We start from the raw sequence: 14,684 nt of genomic DNA, 5'->3' as shown, positions 1-14,684 counted from the left end.
TCCCTCCCTCCATCCCTCCTTTCTTCCTTCCTTCCCTCCCTCCATCCCTCCTTCCTTCCTTCCCTCCCTCCATCCCTCCTTTCTTCCTTCCTTCCTTCCCTCCCTCCCTCCCTCCCTCCCTCCCTCCCTCCTTCCTTCCTTCCTTCCTTCTTTCCTTCCTTCCTTCCTTCCTTCCTTCCTTCTTCCCTCCCTTCCCAATTCAATCTGATAGTCATTGAGCAGGACTTAGGCAAGCAGTAATAGCTTTAGAGCATGTCTGTAGGTGCATCCCAAGGACAGCTCATGTTATCAGTCCATATGAGGATAGCTTTAGAGTGGGAAGCAAGGCAATACAGTAACAGCAGAAGTGGTGGCCTTCTGATAATGGCTTTGTAGCAGTATGTCAAAGGTAGCACTTTGGGAGGCTGAGGCAGGCGGATCACCTAAGGTCAGGCATTTGAGACCAACCTGCCTAATATGGTGAAAACCCGTCTCTACTAAAAATACAAAAATTCGCTGGGTGTGGTAGCGGGCACCTGTAATTCCAGCTACTAAGGAGATTGAGGCAGGAGAATCTCTTGAACCCAGGAGGCAGAGGTTGCAGTGAGCTGAGATCATGCCATTGCACTCCAGCCTGGGCAACAAGAGCAAAAACTTTGTCTTGAAAAGAAAAATCGTCATAAACATTTAAAAACAGAGGCAGAAGTTTAGTTGGTATAATTGTAACCCTGTTCTGTTTCTTGGGTCATGGTCTTATAGTTTTATCTTTTAAACAACTTATTCTCACACCAACAGTTAGAATTTTTCTTTTAGAAATGTAGATAAATCACATCACTGTTGCAGCACCTATGACTTCCTAGCTCACAGAGAAGTCTGATTCTTATTAGAATAGAGGCCCTGCAAGATCTCATTCCCCTTCTCTAAGTCAATCTAATCCCACTTCCTCTTATTCTTGGCCATAATCACTTGGCCCCATCGATAGGGACTCCATTGCTAGGCTTGCTTTTCCCCTCTCTTTGATAAATAAAGTTATCCTTTCCCCATCTCCTATCTCTTCAACTCCTGTATGCAGCAGACTCAACTCATTCCTAATTTTCTTGTCCTTGGAAAGAGTATTAAAGTATCCTAATTCATTTATGTTGACTAGAATAGTTCATGTCTTTTCCAGAAATTCTGAACCTATTCTCTTTCTCTCTTTTTTTTCTTGTGGAGTCTCCTCCTTATATGTTCTCCATATTCCAAACTGAGATTAAGCCCTGCCTCCATTATTAAGCATGTCGTTTTTTGTCTATCCCTCTTATTCAAGGAAGAATCACAAACAAGTAAAAAGACTTGAAATCCAGAGCAAAGAAATTGGGCAATGGGTAGAGACTCCGTTCTATTGTAAGGTCCTGGTATTTAGAGCGCTTTCATACCAAGCTGTATCAGCATGTTTTCTGGTTAACTGAAAAGTCAGGATAATATATATTTCAAACTTTTATCTTCATTGTATATGGTGTATATAATTCTCATCCAATGTAAATTGTATTAAAAATCAAATATCCTGCACGAACAAAATGTACTTCAATTTGCTTTGATAATTATACAACTTAAAAGATAGTGTCATCTAGAAAGGAGCACATTAATTGAATGGATAAAATGAGCAATTTGTACTTTGATGTTTCTTATTCTATTTTACTTTATGTGTGTGAATTTATGGGGTACAAGTATGATTTTGTTACATGAATATATTGTGTAGTGGTGACGTCAGGGCTTTTAGTGTGTGTCCACGTATCCACATTATTTAGCTCTCACTTATAAATAAGAACATGTGATATTTGACTTTCTTTGAGTTGTTTCACTTAAGATAATGGCCTCCATTTCTATCCATGTAGCTGCAAAAGATATAATTTCATTCTTGTTTATGTCTCAATAGCATTCTATTGTGTGCATATATATATATATATATATATATCGCATTTTCTTTAGCCGAAATCTTTGCTATTGTGAATAGTGCTGCAATAAGCATATGAGTGTGAGTGTCTTTTTGATATAATGATTTATTTTCCTTTGGGTGGATACCCAAGGTGGAATTGCTGGATAAAATGGTAGTTCTATTTTTAGTCCTTTAAGAAATCTCCATAGCAGTTGTTTTCCATAGCAGTTGTACTATTTACATTCCTACCAACTGTGAATAAGTGTTCCCTTTTCTCAGCATCCTTGCCAAAATTTACTTTTTGTCTTTTTAATAATAGCCATTCTGACTGATGTAAGATGATATCTTATTGTGGCTTTGATTTGCATTTCTCTGATAATTAGTAAGGTTAGTCATTTTTTTCATATGCTTGTTGGTCATCTGTATGACTTTTATTGAATGTATCTTAATGTCTTTGCCTGCTTTTTAATGGAGTTATTTTTGTTTTTATTGAGTTGATCAAGTTCCTTGTAAACTCTGGATATCAGTCCTTATTCAGATGTGCAGTTTACAAATATTTTCTTCCATTCTGCAGATTTTTTGTTCACTCTGTTGATTGTTTCTTTGGCTGTACAGAAGTTTTTTAGTTTGATTAAGACCCATTTGCTTATTTTTGTGTTTGTTACTTGTGCTTTTGAAGTATTAGTCATGAATTCTTTGCCTAGACAGATGTCCAGAAGAGTTTTCTCCAGGTTTCCTTCTAGTGTTTTTATAGTTAAATTTATTAGCCAAAAACTTACATGTAAGCCTTATCTTTAGTTGATTTTTGCATATACTGAGAGACGGGTCCAGTTTTACGCATCTGTATATGGCAATCGTATTTTCTCAGCACTGTTTATTGAAAAGAGTGTGCTTTCTGCCGTGTATGTTCTTGTCGACTTTGTCAAATATGAGTTGGCTGTAGATATGTGGCTTTAGTTATGGCTTTTTTATTCCATTGACCTATGTGTCTATTTTTATATCAGTACCATGCTGTTTGGGTTACTATAGCCATGTAGTATAAATGAAGTCAGATAATGTGATGCTTCTAGCTTTGTTCTTTTAGCTTTGTCTATTCAGACTCTTTTTTGGTTCCATGTAATTGTTAGGATTGTTTCTTCTAATTCTGTGAAAACTACATTCTTATTTTGATGGAGATGGCATTCAATCTGTAGATTTTTGAGGGCAGTATGGTTATTTTAATGACTTTGAATCTTCCAATCCATGAACATGGGATGTTTTTTCATTTGTTTGTGTCATCTACAATTTCTTTCATCATTGTTTTATAGTTTCCTTTGTAGAGATCTTTTACCTTCTGAGTTAAGTATATTCATAGGTATTTTATTTTTATTTTGTAGCAGTTGTAAATGGGATTGCCTTCTTGATTTCTTTCTCAGCAAGATTATTTGTTTTTAGAAATACTACTGATTTTTCTACATTGATTTTGTATTCTGAAACTTTACTGTATTCATTTATCAAATCTGAAAGTTTTTTTGTGGAGTCTTTAGGGTTTTCTAGATGGCAGCTCATATTATCAGCCAAGAAAAATAATTTTACTTTCTCTTTTCCAATTTGGATGACTTTCATTTTTTTTCCTTGATTGCTTTGGCTAGAATTTCCAGTACTAGGTTGCATGCAGTGGTGAAAGCAGGCATCCTTTTCTTGTTCCAGTTTTTAGAATGAATGCCTTCAGCTTTTCCTTTTTTAGTATAACGTCGACTGTGGATTTGCCACATATGACCTTCATTATTTTGATATATGTTCCTTCTATGCCTGATTTGTTGAGGGCTTTTATTATAAATGGATGCTGAATTTCATCAAATGCTTTTTCTGCATCTATTGGGATGATCATGGGGTATTTGTCTTTGATTCTGTTTATGTGACGTATCACATTTATTGATTTGCATATATTGAACCATCTTTGCATCCCTTGCATGAAGTCCACTTGGCCATGGTGTATTATCTTTTTAACGTGCTGTTGGATTTAGTTTGCTAGTATTTTATTTTTGCATCTAGGTTCATCAGAATTTACAAAAACATTTAATATTAGTCATATTTACATCCAAATAGAGGTGTGAATAAAATAAAGTAAAACTGCAGGTAAAGCAGTTTGGCCAGGGACAATAATTGTTTCTAAAAATAGAACTGAAAAGGATAACTCAGGGTCTCAAATACTCAAGAGATTTTTATAAATATATACTTGTACTAAGACTATCAAAAGCAAACAGTATGTTAGAGCTATTAGGTAGGCCTCTGGTAAAAATACTGGCAACTATACATCTTATAGTGGTTCATCTTCAAATTATAAAAATATATTTGAGATAAGGTAACAGAAAAGACTGCTGACAAATGAGATTTTAACTGAATTCTGTTTTCATGTTGGTTAAAGCCATGTTGGTTATATGGGTTGCAGTTGTCCTGAGAAATAACTGAGACCACAGGACTATTGGTGCATATAAACAAGCCACCCATTTGAGTAGATGCCCTATATGGGTAGGTTATAGAAGAATCTACTGTTATTTTGAAATATAATTTTTTTAAAAAGAAATGGAACTAATATCTTAGAAACATCCACATATCCGTTTCTTATTAAAAATATTATGAGGTAGGAAAAAAGTCATTGTTAAAATAATCTAGCTATTAAAACCAGACAGGATACACAAAATTAGAAGTTTCATCTCAAAAAATGTCAGTGGGCTAATAAATGGAACTTACAATATTAATGCAGCAAAAACTTCATTACTAGCTCTGATGATGATAAAATAAAAAGGGATTAATAAAGTATTTTAAATGCAAGTATAGACAACTATTTTAGCAGGGAAAACCTAATTTTATTGGTGTCATATCTGTATGATTATTTCCAACTTGTTGTTTCAGTAGCCCACAATTGTGTTATAGCCTAAATAGTCATACAACAAAAAAGATGTTTGATATTATAGTTCTTACAAATCTATTTGTTACATATTCCTTTACCAATCAGTTATGATTCATATTCCACTGTAAACAAAATACAAATGGATTAAACAAGAATGAGTGAATTTTTCTCTTATGTAAACTAAATAATCATAGGAAAGAAATAGTCATGCATCTGTGATGCAGCACTCTGAGACTCATGACTGGGATACCAATGCTAGAATTCAAACCCTAATTTTATGCCCCAATTCTGATTCACTTATGCATCTATTCAGTAACGAATTACAAAGGGCTTGCTATCAGGCAGACCCTTAGCTTGGCACTTAAAATAGTTTTGGGAAAAATAGAAATGGTTTCTGTCTATATAATATTCATAGTCCTATAGTCTAGTAGTAGAAATATAATTTAAGAATAATTAGGCAAATAAGGCGCAAATATTAGTACTATGAGAAAAAATTTTATGATATTATGAGAGAGTGTAGAAATAGCCACAAATACTTCCTCTTTCTGTATTCATGCTCTTATAATAGGACACTGCAGATCATATCATATAAAGTCTAATTTTCACTTAGGTGAATCATATACCTTTCTTTGGCCAGTAAATCTTTAGCAATATGATACAAGCAAAGACTTGAGAAGTATTTGCATATTGAGGATTTCTCTTTTGCCATATGTTGAATTTGAAACTACCATGAGACTATAGAGGAGAATTAAAATGTCCCATTTTTCAGACAGCCAACCCCCAAATATGTGAATCAGGCCATTCAGGACCAGCCAGGTCCAAGCCAAACTGCCAACTGATCTCAGAACCTGTGTCTGACCATAGAGATAAGAGTGAGCCCAGCTGAGATCAGCAGAAGAACCATACAGCTGAACCCAGGCCAAAATACTGATACACATAATTATGAGTGAAGTAGTCTTTATTTAAGCTACTAAATTTGGGTTATTTTGTTATGCATCAAAACTAACTGGCAATAAAGGATGTGAGGGGGACCTAATTTAGCTTACATAAACCTGGAAGGCTCCTCCGAGGAAAGTATCTGATGGAGAATGAGAAAGTCAACTAAGAAATGGCAGGAGGAATATATTTAGACAGAAGAAAAAGCATATTTGAAAGCTTTGCATGAGGAAGAGCTTCATATATCTGAGGAAATAGGAGAATGTCAATTTTCTTTGTTGGAGTTCTTCCTTGTTCCTGAATCTGAATGTCTTTCTTCCCTACTCTGCTTTGCATACGGCCTCAGATTTAAATTTTGATAATTGGGTTTCTACCCAATTTTCTATGTTTAATAAAACACACACACACACACACACACACACCCCTCTCTTGATCATCTACCACTGAGCTGCTCTTAGTCTTACTATACCCTCTTCACTGGACCACAGTGTTCCCCCCAACCTTGAGCTTGCTGGTTCAGGTCTTGCTCTCTGATGACAAACTTTCCTGATGCCTGTTTCTTGTCCTGGGCTTTGAGAATTGGCATTCATAGATTTGTTGTCTACTGTTTCTTACTACACCCCACTGTAGAAGTTTGGATGGGAAGAGTAATTGTAAAAGGTGATCATGAAGACAAATAGGTAGATGATAGAAAGACAAACAGATTTATGAGCAGTTAAATGAAAAAAGTAAGTTACAGAGCAACACCTATAAGATAATCTAATTTTTGTACAAATAAAATAATGCATTATTTTATTTATTATATACTACCCACATATATGCACAAACACACACACACATATATATACACACACACACACACACACACATACACACACCAACTTAACTGTGGTTGCTTCTAAATCCACAGTCCTAATTATTCTTTTTTTTGTTTTCTATCCCTTTATATTGTTTGAATAAATTGAATTAAATTTTCTAAAGAATGCTCACTCAGGAAATATATGTTTATTAATTTAATAAATAACATTTAATAAATATACATTTATTAATTTATATCTACTGAGATATATACCAAAAATTCAAATTTACTTTGGTTAGTTCATAAAGACCCACATCTAGCACTTATGGGTATGGTTAAGGGAGGCAAAATCAAACAGGACTTGGGTGTGCCAATGTATGTGACTAAATCTCAGGAGAGACAAACTAGTTAAAAACTAAGTATAATGTTTGCACAGTTTGCAACATATCATCAAAGTTGGTAGGCTCTCAGGAGGCTTTAATGTTTTATTATATAAATCTATGTCTACAAGTTAACTGTTTTTTTTCCTTAAAAAAGTAAACAAAGAATAATTAAAATATGTCTGTTAATTAAATTTCTCTATTCTGAATTTTTGTCCCTGAAGAGAGGGAGCAAGTAAGGTAAATGCAACAACTTGATACTTTTCTTTTCTTGAGAGATTCAAAGTCAAAATAATAAAGCAGTGAGAGCCTAGTTTTTCGGCATCTTTATTCTTTACATGTAAACATACATGAAATATGTTAAACAAACACCCACATATCTAATCACATTCCAATTACCTTGTGAGGTTTAAGGCAGGTTTTACCATTCTCCTTGCTTTGAAATTGTGGAAGCTGAGGCTCAGCATTAAAGGAGTCAGCTAGGGTCACACACTGGGCCAACAGACTAAAGGGTTTTTTTGCAAAGATCAATACAATAATTATCTGGATAAGTTTAAATTATTCCCCCAAGGACAATATTTCAACTCATACTTATATTTCTTTTCATGAATAGTTTCTTCAGAGGACAGTTTAGTTTATGGGACAGTTTTATTACAAAGTATTTGGTCCAAATAAATTTGATTTTCTAGATGACTAAGTAGTCATTTATTGTAGGGAAAGATTTTAGATAATATGAAAAGGTCAGGTAAGAGTTGAAATATGTAAATTTCATGTCATCATTCATTTTAAGTCACCTATTTCTTCATTATGTAAACAATTTGCTTTTGATTTCTCTGTCATAACACTCAAGTAATATGAGACTGTTTCATTTTGTATTGATAAAATAAACAGAAATTTGGGCTTTCTTCACAGAAGCATAGCCATCTTCAAGCATTTACATAGCACTTTATATTTCCAATCTACTTTACAATTTTTATATTACTCATACCTTTCAACAACCTTGTGAATATGTCAATAATATTAACTTAAATGGGAAAGAAAAGACGTAGAAAGTTAAATGACTTCTCCCAATACATAAGATTTTATGTTCTTACAACCTTATTGAATTATTAGATTAAAATGATGCTTCTAATCTTCTAGGTTCTTTGTTTATTGTTAAATATTTTATATGAATTTAATAATGATTATAGTTCCAGGAAAAAATAAGGAACCAAATTTTCTTTTCATATCATAGCATAAATTGTATCAGGTATTTTATTTTTAAAAATTGGTTTTGTAAATAATAAAAATATATTTTGTTGATATCTAAGGATTAGTTTTCATCAGATTCTATTTTATTTCACTTTACAAATGTTCATTTCTATAATTTACTGTATAAACACCTCACCTCTATGAATTACTTAAGAGTTGAAGTAAATTACTACAAAGTTAAAAATTCTCACCAAATTGAGTTTATCTAGATCTGATCACTAGTTAAGAAATATGTTTTAATTTGGCACATGTACCATTTATTTCACCCCAACAACTCCTCTAGGTAGGCATCGCTATCAGAATAGCAACATTTGGTAATGTGACAAAAATAGGTGAATACATTCCAAATCCTAATAAAATCTTTGCTATGCAATTGCCTTAAGAAATAATGCATACCCTGGGCCCTTCTCTGGACTAAGACACTACTTGCCTTTCTTCAACGTTGTGCCTCTCCCTATTGCTGGATTTGAGCATCTAGTTTTGAGACGGTAAAAACACCCCAGATGGAGTCTTTGATTCCCCTGTCAAGGTCCTGGAGAAAGGTTTGACACAGTCAGTAAGCCATCTCTTCACCACCCATACTATCAACTACACAGAGGAGAGAGAAGTGCCTCCAAATCTCTCATCATGAAGGACTCGCATCTCCACCACCAGGTCTCTGGCCAGTCCCCTCACCCACCACTGCCCCGATAAGCTCCTCCATCCCTGGCCACCAGACCCGCCAGGGTGCTCCCAGGGCCAGGACCACTGCGCCCAGAAGGGCAAGTAGCCTCCTAGCACAGAAAACAGCTCAGAGTATAGAGCGGAAGCAAGAAAGTGAATCACGTATTGTTAGCAGAATTTTCCAGTGTTGCCCTTGGAATGGGCTTCAATCTCCTCTTGTTTTATGGGGTGTTTATTCCTGTGCTTCAGTCAGTAACAGCCCGATTTATTGGTGACGATTTATTGATTATTACCTAGAGATGTTTGCTCATGGCTGGAATTCTTCCTCACGTCAATTTCTAGTGTTCTTTGGGTGCTCCACTGGTTTGTGCTTTGCAAAGTTGGGAATGCCACTTGATTCCAGGATACAGTTGACCTGGCATTTGAGGTATCAGGGAGAAAGCTTCACCCATTCCCTAGTGGGAATTGCTGACATGGTCTTCGCCCTTTTGCTGTAGGCTCTTTTCCTGATTCAGGGAATGTTTGTGAATCTCTTTCCCATCCGTCTTGTTAGTCAGCTGGTTAGTCTCTTGCATATGTCACTTCTCTCTCACTGTACCACTTCGAATATCCTTGGTTCAATAAAGGAATTGAAATGCATCAGCAGTTGTCTCACATAGAAAGAAATTGGCCTTACTACTTTGGATTTGGTTTGCCCTTGGCTTTTCTCACAGTACTGCAGCCCTCATATATTATCAGCCTCTTCCAGTTGTGCCTCTTCTCCCTGGTGGTCTTGTTAAGCAACAGACTCTTCCACAAGGCAGTCTACCTTCAGTCTATCCTGAGCAGCTCAAATTCTGCAGAGAAGTTCCCATCACATCTATATCCTGCCAAACTGAAGGCTGCTGCAGGCCTCTGAGTTGCCTGACATCCAAAGGAGATGGGTGGGATTGGAGGAGACTGTGGCAGCTCTTTTCCCTGTTCACCTCCCCCTGCCAGGGAAGGCAGGACCCACTCTGCCAAGGGCCCTCTTTCTATTCTCTTCTCTTTCTGAGGAATTGGAATGTTTGTCTCTGGTGCCTGTAAGGCAGGATCTTCCTGGCACCAGTGTGTGGATCTATTTATTTATTTATTTATTTATTTTTTGAGATGGAGTCTTGCTCTGTCATTCAGGCTAGAGTGCAGTGGCGCAATCTCGGCTCATTGCAACTTCTACCTCCCAGGTTCAGGCAATTCTCCTGCCTCAATCTCCTGCATAGCTGGGATTACGGGCACCCGTCACCATGCCCAGCTAGTTTTTGCATTTTTGGTAGAGACAAGGTTTCACCATGTTGGCCAGGCTAGTCTTGAACTCGTGACCTCAGGTGATGCATGGGCCTTGGCCTCCCAAAGTTCTGGGATTACAGGAGTAAGCCACCGTGCCCGGCCCAGTGTGTGGAATTTTACCACCATTGAGTCTGAAAGGACCAAAGGTTTTTCTGCAGCTATTTTCTCTATGCCTGGACTGATTTGAATATTTTGTTTTTCTTCTTGGGACATTTACCCTCTCACCTTTCCTTCCTGCCTTCTACCACCCTTGGATGAATGGATCTTGTAATTCTAGCTGTTGTATTTTGTGGATTTGTTATTTTTGTCATTTTTCTGTGAAGCACATACATTGGATGTGGGAGGTAAAGGAGAATCTCAGTTGCTCCTTGTCACTGCAGTCTTGTTTCATTTATCTTGTAACTCAGGTTAGGTATTCGTCTCTCTTGCTCCACTGCAAAAAAAAAAAAAAAAAAAAAAATATATATATATATATATATAGATAGATAGATAGATAGATAGATATAGATACAGATACAAATATAGATGTAGATATATACATCCTGAAGAGATGGGACAGGAGAAAGGACCTCACAGCCAGATATGCTGAGTGCAGGTCACAGGGGATATGATGGCTTAGCTTGGGCTCAGAGGCCTGACATTCCTGTCTTCTTATATTAATAAGAAAAATAAAATGAAATAGTGCTAAAGTGTTGGGATGGTGAAAATTTTTGGGGGGTGGTATGGAGAGATAATGGGCGATGTTTCTCAGGGCTGCTTCGAGCGGGATTAGGGGTGGTGTGGGAACCTAGAGTGGGAGAGATTAAACTGAAGGAAGATTTTGTGGTAAGGGGTGATATTGTGGGGTTGTTAGAAGAAACAATTGTCACTTAGAATTATTGGTGATGGCCTGGATACAGTTTTGTATGAATTGAAAAACTAAATGGAATAAGAGAAGGAGAAAAACAGGTATTAAAGGACTAAGAATTGGGAGGACCTGGCACATCTAATTAGAGAGTGCCTAAAGAGGTTCAGCATAGCCTTGCCAGCAAAGATTATTTATTTACTTTAAGAGTTAAGAGTGGCAGTTTGGGGATAGCACCAGGAGATATCAGCTGTGATGGCTTGGAGAAACAGTGTAAACTGGCAGTGTAAACAAGATCAGGGCATGTATGAGTGGTTGAGAATGGTGAATAGGAGTATGACTAGACAGAAGATAGTAGGGATGACAAGTTTTTTGAGGCACAGTCCAAGTTGGTCTGGTGTCTGGAATGAGACTGGGGCCTAATAAAAAGGAGTGTCTATACAGGAGCTCAAATGGGCTGTACCTTGTAGCATTCCAAGGACAGGACTGAATTCTGAGAAGGGAAAGTGGTAAAAGTATTGTCCAGTCCTTTCTAAGTTGGTGGCTGAGCTTGGTGAGGTGTGTTTTTAAAAGACCATTAGTCTGTTCTCTTTCCTGAAGACTGAGGACTGTAAGGGATATAAAGGTTTCACTGAATACTAAGAGCCTGAAAAAATACTTGCCTGATTTGACTAATAAAGGCTGGTCTGCTATCGGACTGCATAGAGGTGGGAAGGCCAAACTGAGCAATTATGTCTGACAGAAGGGAAGAAATGACCGTCGTGGCCTTCTTAGACCCTGTGTGAAAGGCCTCTACCTATCCAGTGAAAGTGTCTATCTAGACCAAGAGGTATTTTAGTTTCCTGACTCGGGGCATCTTGGGTAAAGCTAATTTGCCAGTCCTGGGTGGGGGCAAATCCTGAGCTTGATGTGTGGGGAAGGGAGGGGGCCTGAATAATCCCTGAGGAGTAGTAGAATAGCAGATGGAACACTGAGAAGTTATTTCCTTGAGGATAGATTTCCATGATGGAAAGAAAATGAGAGGTTCTAAGAGGCGGGCTACTGGCTTGTACTATAGCATAGCCTGCCTTTGCTGGTGTGTGGCGATTAGGCCTGGTGGAACTGCCACCAATAAACCAAGTGTGATCAGGGTGAGAAACAGGGAAGAAGGAAATGTGGGGAAATGGGGTGAACGTCAGGTGGATCAGAGAAATGCAGTCATGAGGGTCAGGTGTGGTATCAGGAATAATGTGGGAGGCCAGATTGAAGTCCGGGCCAGGAACAATGGTAATTGTGGGAGACTCAAAAAAGAGTGAGTACAGCTGAAGGAGCCGGGGATCAGAAAGTATATGCATCACGTGTGACAAAGAAAATAGATTTTGGAAATGATGAGAGCTGTAGAGAGTGAGTTGAGCATAATTTGTGATTTTGAGGGCCTCTGAAAGTATTAGGGCAGCAGCAGCTGCTGCACGGAGACATGATGGCCAGCCTAAAACAGTAAGAACAAGTTGTTTGGACAAAAAGGACGCAATCCATGTCCTTGTGTAAGAATTCTGACCACACAGCCCTGCACTTCAGCTGTGTGTAATGAAAAGGGTTGGGATGAGTCAGGGAGATCTAGGGTGGGGGCAGTCTCTGAAGCTGTCTTCAAGGAATAGAAAGAGGAATGGGGAAAGGATTTAGGATCTATGGGATCAGCTAGGTATCCTTTTGTGAGTTTATATAATGGTTTTGTTAGGATGGCAAAACCAGGTATCCAAAGGCGAAAGTATCCAACCATGCCGAGGAAGGAAAGGAGTTGTTGTTTTGTAGAAGGGGTTAGGGTTTGAGAGATTAGTCGGACACGACCAGCAGGGAGAGCACGTGTGTTTTTATGAGAATTATGCTGAGATAGGTAATAGATAAGGAAGAAATCTGGGCTTCACTGAAGTAATGGGGGCTGTCTGTGAAGCTTTGCGGCAGTACAGCCCAGGTAATTTGCTGAGCCTGATGGGTGTCAGGGTCAGTCCAAATGAAAGCGAAGAGAGGCTGGGATGAAGGGTGCAAAGGAATGGTAAAGAAAGCATGTTTAAGATCCAGAACAGAATAATGGATTGTGGAGGGAGGTATTGAGGATAGGAGAGTATATGGGTTTGGCACCATGGTGTGGATAGGCAAAACAATTTGGTTGATAAGGCATAGATCCTGAACTAACTTGTAAGGCTTGTCTGGTTTTAGGACAGGTAAAATGCGGGAATTGTAAGGAGAGTTTATAGGCTTTAAAAGGCCACGCTGTAGCAGGCAAATGATAACAGGCTTTAATCCTTTCAAAGCATGCTGTGGGATGGGATCTTGGCATTGAGCGAGATAAGGGTGATTAGGTTTTAATGAGATGGTAAAGGGTGCATGATTGGTTGCCAAGGAGGGAGTACAGGTATCTTCTACTTGTAGATTAAAGTGGGGGGATATAAGAGGAGGACACAAAGGAGGCTTTGGATTGGGAAGAAAGGCGGCAATGAGATGTAGCTGTAGTCCAGGAATAGTCAGGGAAGCAGATAAATTAGTTAAAGTGTCTCAGCCTAATAAGGGAACTGGGCAGGTGGGGATAACTAAAAAGGAGTGCTTAAAAGAGTATTGTCTCACTTGGCACAAGACTTGGGGAGTTTTGAGAGGTTTAGAAGCCTGGCTGTCAATACCCATGACAGTTATGGAGACAAGGGAAACAGGCCCTTGAAAAGAAGGTAATGTGGAGTGAGTAGCCTCTGTATTGATTAGGAAGGGGATGGACTTACCCTCCACTGTGAGAGTTACCAGAAGCTCGGCATCCGTGATGGTCTATGTGGCTTCCGAGGCGGTCGGGCAGCGTCAGTCTTCAGCCACTAAGCTGAGAAGATCTGGGAAGGAGTCAGAGAGCCGTGGGCCAGAGTTCCAGAGTTCTGGGAGTGGCTGCCAGGTGAGTTGAACAGTCCGATTTTCAGTGGGGTCCCACACAGATGGGACGCGGCTTAGGAGGAATCCCGAGCTGTGGGCATTCCTTGGCCTGGTGACCAGATTTCTGGCACTTGTAGCAAGCTCCTGGGGGAGGCGGTTCTGGAGGCCACTGCAGTTTAGGTGTTCGGAAGCTCTTGTGTGCTGGAGATGTGGCTGGGGTTTGTCTCACAGTGGAGGCAAGGAATTGCAACTCAGAAACATGTTGCTACTTGGCTGCCTGTACTCTATTATTGTACACCTTGAAGGTGAGGTTAATTAAGTCCTGTTGTGGGGTTTGAGGGCCGGAATTTAATTTTTGGAGTTTTGTTTAATGTTGGGAGCAGATTGGGTAATAAAATGTATATTGAGAATAAGACGGCCTTTTGACCTTTTAGAGTCTGGGGCTGTAAAGCATCTCAGGGTTGTTGCCAAATGAGCCATGAACTGGGCTGGATTTTTATATTTGATGAAAAAGAGCCTAAATGCTATCTGATTTGGGATAAAGAAAAAGGAGCATTAACCTTGACTACGCCTTTAGCTCCAGCCACCTTTTTAAGAGCAAATTGCTGGGCAGGTGGGGGAGGGCTAGTCACGGAATGAAACTGTAAGCCAGACCAGGTGAGAGGCAGGGAGATGATAAAAGGATTATAGAGTGGAGCAGCGGAGGCTGAGGAAGAATTTGGACCTAGCTTGGCCTGGTAAGGAGGGGAGAAGTCAGATGGATCTGTAGAAAATGAAGATTAGAAAGATTCAGTGACACTTGGGGTTGCAACTGAGGGGACAGGTGGGAG

The 14,684-nt window shown here is 38.7% G+C and overlaps 1 pseudogene; it reads left to right on the top strand.

The window, feature by feature from the left end:
- Window positions 1-252: 252 nt before the first annotated feature.
- LOC134732844 (etoposide-induced protein 2.4 homolog) lies at window positions 253-9,714 on the top strand (annotated as a pseudogene).
- The last annotated feature ends 4,970 nt before the right edge of the window (window positions 9,715-14,684 follow it).

The sequence above is a fragment of the Symphalangus syndactylus genome, chromosome 17 (assembly GCF_028878055.3).
Source record: "Symphalangus syndactylus isolate Jambi chromosome 17, NHGRI_mSymSyn1-v2.1_pri, whole genome shotgun sequence".
Classification (NCBI taxonomy): Eukaryota; Metazoa; Chordata; class Mammalia; order Primates; family Hylobatidae; genus Symphalangus; species Symphalangus syndactylus.
Note: the sequence above shows the minus strand (reverse complement) of the source record. Positions and strands in the feature narration are given on the sequence as shown.